Here is a 6,766-nt window from a genome sequence, read left to right as displayed (position 1 = left end):
CAATTTCTTCCAGAAAATGGAAGCCGTGAAAACACTGTGTATATTATTCTATAAGGCCAGCATTACCCTAATGTCAATTCCAGAGAAGGACCTTGCAAGAAACAAAAACTACATTCCAGTCCCTCTCATTAACATAGACATAGGAATCCTTAACAAAATATTCACAAATTGAACCCAACAAGTATAACAGGAATTATACACCATGGCTGAGTGGAATTTATTTCAGGTACTCAGGGCTCATTCAAAATTTAAAAATCAATCAGTGTAATTCATCACATCAAAACACTAAATAAGAAAAACCATATGATATATCAATTGATGCAGAAAAAGCATTTAACAAAATATAGAACCCATGCATGATAAAAGCTCTCAGAGAATTAGGAATAAAGGGAAATTCTCAACCTGATAAAGAACATCTATAAATCTACAGCCAACATCTTAATTGTAAGAAACTGGACATAAAGAAAGATTGTCCTCTTATATTAAAAGTTTATTCAAAGTCCTAGATAGTGCAATAAAACATAAAAAAGAAAAAATATGGAGATTATTTAAAAAGAAAATGATCATATTCACAGATGACGTAATTTTCTATGTAGAATGCTCCAAAATACCTATTTAAAAACTCCTAGAACTAATGCACACACACACACACAGTAATACACTTAGTATATACTAAAATATAGTATAACCTGCTCTCAATATACAAGGTCAACATGCAAAAATCAATTGCTATATCTTTTCTATATCTCAGCAATAAACAATGGGAATTTAAATTTTAAAACACAGTATCATTTGCAATAACACTAACAACTTTTAAAGGTGGGGTGTAAATCTAACAAAATATGTACATAACCTTTATGTAGAATATTACAAAACACTGATGAGGAAATAAAGGAAGATCTAAACAAAATGAATGATATTCTGGGTTTATCGATTGGAGGACTTGATATTATTAAACTGTCTGTTCTGATATATAGACTCAATGCAATCCCAACGAAAATTCCAGCAAGATATGTTTTTAGATATTGATGAACAGATTCTACAATTTATATGGAAAGGCAAAAGACTCAAAATAGCCAACACAATATGAAAGAAAGAAAGTCAGAGGGCTGACACTACATAACTTCAATATTTATTATAAAGCTACAGTAATCAAGATAGCATGATATTAGCAAAAGAATAAGCATATGGATGAGAAAAGAGAATAGAGAGTCCATTAATAGACCCACACAAACATTAAAAAGAATCTTTGATTAAAGAGTAAAGGCTATTCAACTGAGAAAAACAGTCCTTCACACAAATTGGACACATGCAATTTGGACATCCATGCAAAAGAACAATTGGACATCCATGCAAAAAGTGAACTTAGACACAGACATTATGCCTTTCATAAGAAACTCAAAATAAGTAATAGACATAAATAAAAATACAGAAATTATAAAACTTATAAAACTTATAAAACTCATATAAACTTATATGAGAAAACATAGGGTAAGCTATGGATGATTTTGGATTTAAGAATGAATATTTAAATACAAGAGTAGCAAAATACATGAAAAATGAATAGGTTGAATTTTATACATATTAAAATTTGTTCTACAAAAGACATTGTTAAAAGAATGAAAAGACACAGATTAGAAAAAATACTTGCAAGACAGCTATATAATAATTATATCCGAAATATGCAATATACAAAAAAATCCTTAAAAGGCAACAAGAAAACAAAATAAAAACGAGTAGACGATCTGAACAGATGCCTCGCCAAAGAATATATGTCGTACAAGTGACACATATTGACATACAAGTGAATATATGTCATACAAGTGACCAAATAAGCGTATGAAAAACTGCTCATTGCCATTTTTTGTTAGGGAAATATAAATTAAAACAACATTCCATTAAAAAGTCAAAACTACAAAGAGAGTAAACAGATCAATGGTGGCTAGGGATTCTGAGGGGAGAAGTAAATAGATGAAGAACACAGGATTTTTTAGAGCGGTGACACTGTTGGGTATGATACTATACTGGCAGATATATGATTCTCTGCATTTCTGAAAACCATAGAACTTTACACCATGAAGAGTGGAGCTTAATGTTTGAAAATTAAACAAACATTTAGGAGATAAGAGGATCCTAGGATGAGATGCAGGCTATGATTTAAAAAAAAAAAAAAAAAAAAAACAACTGTATTACAAATGTATGAAATAATCTTGCTAAAGAGGATGGAGAAAAGATACTTGGTTAGTATCTTTAGAAATAAGTAGAGTCTATAACACTGAAGATAAAAAGAACCTTACATAAGCTCTGTATTCTAGTTGATACAATTGTTTCCCACAGGGATATGGGTCAATAATTCTGAAATTCCTATACCTGTATATTAGAAATGCACAATTAAGTAAATAGCTGGGTAATGACAGAAGCCAGGTTTCTCACTGTTGGAGTGAGAGGTTACACATAAACAGGTGGACAATGCCAGAAGGATCCATGTGATCATTGATCAGAATGGGAGACAATAGTATGAACTCATGTTTAGCTTAAAATACATACTCTTAGATACATACAGAAATATTTATAAATATGCATATATACATGAGTTAGTACACACACGTACTTCCTTGTTCTTTCAGCTGAGAGGGTCTTGAGTAACAAGACAGTACCAGTGAGCACACCTAGCTCAAAGATATTAGTTTTTGATTCCATTCTCCAATGAAAGGATGCTAGACTCATTGCACAAATGACCAATTTGGGTCTGTGGCATGAAATAATGATCTTGCAGCATCTTGTAGTGCCAGAAAGTAAGAAAAAACTAAAATATAAAACCCACAAAACCCACAGTGACAGGAAAATATCAAAGAGACATTGGAGCCAACTGAAAGAGCTTCCAATGGCCAAAGCTGGCACAACATGAGCAACTAAATAAGGTTATATTGGGATGCAAGCCGAAGCAGAAAAGAAGTATCAATGAGTTCATACTAGCATCATAACTGTTTGGATATATAAATGAATAGGGGAGGAGATCTAAATCTACTGTGCAGAGTTCAAAACATTTTATGAGAGATTATCTCTCAGAGAGAGAGAGAGTATTAACCCAACTCCTTAAATGTTGGCTGTGGATAGTGACTTCATTCTAAAGAAAACAATATGGAAAAGGGGAAAACTTTACAGTGCAGAAATCTGACAAACATTACCTTAGTCAAACAATCAAGATTAACATCAATAATGACAAGTCATATTGATGGCATGTACCTTTGATGTAATTTATGAGAATGGCACGTCACCTGTGTAGTCTTTCTCCCCAAACCTTGAAGTTCTAGTATAATTTGGAGGAAAACATCAGACAATCCCCACTGAGGCACATTCTACAGAATACCTAGCCTGTACTCTGAGAAACTGTCGCAGCTTTTGAATAAATAAATGAATATATAAATCTGCCAGGAAAATGAGGAGTGAAAATAACATAATCCTTTGATCTAGCACAGGAAGGATGAGGACAGCTTACCTGAGAGCCTGGGATGGGGTAATGGTTTGGAACATTCTAAATAAAAGGCATAGCAAATGCAGAAAGCATAATACATGTTTAGGGGAACATCACAGGGTGACTTTCTGAGTGGGCTATTTTTATATGTAGTAAATGGAAATGTCTGTTTAAAATAAAGGCAGTCGTATTTATTCAGTGACAAGTCTCAGATTACTTGTATTATGTTCTCTTTATTTCATGTGTAGAAAGAAAACTTGTTTTCCTCTAAAACACCAGCTCAGGATTCTAACACTTATCCATTCTCCTGCAACCTTCTCTAGTTCAGGGCTGTACAAGCAGATATTGTCCAACACTTACTTATAGTACTTGGTATTATGTACGTCTGGTTTCTTAAGAGTGTGCATCATACTTATCTAGGTTTGTTTATGTTTTAATACAGATTCCTAGGATCCTCTTCTAAAACATTAAAACAGAAGGTCTGGGCTAATTAACTAGCTAGCTCCCTAAGTGAGTCAGATGCACAGCAGATGTGGGAATTACTGAATTTTAATCTGAACCCGTGTGTATTAGTCAGGGTTCTCTAGAGGGAGAACGATAGATGTATATATAAAAGGGAGTTTATTAAGGAATATTCATTCACAAGCTCACAAGATGAAGCCTCACAGTAGGCCATCTGCAAGACGAAGAGCAAGGAAGCCAGTCTGAGTCCTTGAACCTCAAAAGTAGGGAAGCCAACAGCGCAGCTGCTAGTCTGTGGTTGAAGGCCCAAGAGCCCCTGGCAAACCACTGGTGTAAATCCAAGAGTGCAAAAGCTGAAGAACTTGTAGTCTGATGTTCGAGGGCAGGAAGTACTCAGCACAGGAGAAAGATGAAGACTGGAAGACTAGTCCTTCCACATTCCTCTGCCTGCTTTAATTCTAGCCACGCTGGCAGCTGAATAGATGGTGCTCACTGAGGTTGAGGGTGGGTCTGCCTCTCCCAGTCCACTGACTCAAATAACACCCTCACAGACACACCCAGGAACAACACCTTGCATCCTTCAATCCAATCAAGTTGACGCTCAGTATTAACCATCACACCTTGCTAACCAAAGTGTGGTCTACCAACAGCATTGACATCACCTAGAAACTTGTTAGAAAATTTGAATTTCAGGTTCCATCCCAGATATGCTGAATCAGAATCTAAACTTTTATAAGATCCTACATAATTTATATGAGCTTTAATAATTGTAGTAAGAACACAACATAAAATTTACTTTCTTAAATGTTTAAGTGTGCAAGACTATTGTTAACTGTAGGCACAATGTGGTGCAGCAGATCTCTAGAACTTATTCATCTGGCATAATTGAAACTTACATCCATTCATTGGCAATTTCCCTTTTCTCCCTGACTCCAGACCCTGAAAACCACCATTCTCCTTCCTGATTTTCTGAGTTTGGCTGTTTTAGATACCTTACGTAATTGGAATCATGCAGAATTCGTCCTATTGTGACTGGCTTATTTCACTCGGCATAATGTCTTTGAGGTTCATTCATGTTGTTAAATATTATGGGAATTCCTTATATTTAAGGTGGAATAATATTCCATTGTATGAGGATGGCTATTGTGTTTTTAAAAAGACAACAAGTGTTGGTAGAGATGTAGAGAAAATTGAATTCTTGTATACTGGTGATGAGAATGCAAAATGGTGCAGCCACTATAGAAAATAGTATGGAGATTTCTCAAAAAATTAAAAATGGAACCACCATATGATCCAGCAATCCCACTTCCAGGTGTTTCTCCAAAATAATGGAAATCAGAATCTTGAAGAGATATTAGCACCCAAATGTTCAATACAGCACAACTGACAACAGTCAAAGTGTGGAAGCAATCTAAATATCTATGGAAGGATAAATGGATACAAAAAAATGTGGTATACATTACTAGACACATATGAACTTTTAAATTCGAGAAGCGAATTCTGATCCAAACCACTGTGCTGTGCTCCTAGATCCTTAGCAGCAACACCTCCTGGGAACTTTTTAGAAATGCAAATTATTTGCCTCACTCTAGATCTGAATCAGAACACCTCTGTTTTAACAAACCTTGAACACTCAAGTTTGAAAAACATTAATCTAAACCATTATCCTGTCTTTGAATCATTGATCCACAACTTTACCCTGCCTTTAGCAGTGACCTTTTCTAATTTTAAACACCACCCCAGTTCTAATTCTAAAGTCACTGGAAATTCGGGAGGGCCAGAGAAGGACGAATAATAATAGTAAATCTATTGTATTACATACATACGGAACAAAATGCTACACTTTGTCCAAAAATTGGAGGATTTCCATTTTTTCCCCCAAACTGTACGTGGGTTTGGAAGGGCTAATCGGGCAGATGTAAAAGCCATGTACTGGTTGGCCATACTTCCTTAGAGGCACATCTGTGGTTTTTCAATAGCTATTCTAGAAAAAGGTTTTACTCCCACCTTGACTTCTAAATTTTAAAATGCCTCCATCTCTGAAAAACACTTTTCAATAATTGTCAATTAGAGTGAGGATAGTACGGTAAGCAGCTGCTTTAGTTTATTTAAGGAAGCGGCCAGAGGATGTCAGGTCCAGGTGTTTCTAAATATTAAGGTGATCGGGTGCATCCCTCAACTTTATAAATGGAGAAAGCAATGGGCTGTCCTCCATGTTTCTTCTTTAAAATAAAAACCCACAAGGCTACTACTTTCCAATCGATTTCCTAGGATTTATTTTAGAACATTTACATCTAATCCAAACACTACCAGGTGAAGGCTGAAAAAGGATTGTTAGGGAAGTAAAATAAGATGGCTTCAGAGTCCCTGTGTCTTCTTTCTCAAACTCCTTCCATATTTTAAATGCTAAAGCATGATTAGCTTTTAAATAGACTATTGTGTGTCTGTGTGTGTGTGTTTGTGTATCTAAGGTATACAATATGATGTTTTAATATAGTGAAATAGTTACGAGAGTTAAGCAAATTAACATGTCCATCATCTCACAGTTACACAACTCTTTTTCTTTTTTTCTTTTTTTTTTTTTTTGAGATGATCTTGCTCTGTCGCCCATGTGGAATACAGTGGTGCAACTAAGCTCCCTGAAGCCTGGACCTCCTAGGTTGAGGTAATCGTCCCACCTCAGCCTCCTGGGTAGCTGGGACTACAGGTGGGTGCTACCACACCTAGCTGCAATTTTTTTTTAATGGTAACAGCACTTATACTCTACTGTCTTAGCAAATTTCTAGTCTACAATACAATTTTTTTTTTTTTTTTTTTTTTTTTTTTTTT

Source organism: Rhinopithecus bieti, unplaced genomic scaffold (genome assembly GCF_001698545.2).
Source record: "Rhinopithecus bieti isolate Rb0 unplaced genomic scaffold, ASM169854v2 scaffold_10706, whole genome shotgun sequence".
Classification (NCBI taxonomy): domain Eukaryota; kingdom Metazoa; phylum Chordata; class Mammalia; order Primates; family Cercopithecidae; genus Rhinopithecus; species Rhinopithecus bieti.
This window is presented reverse-complemented; position numbering follows the sequence as displayed.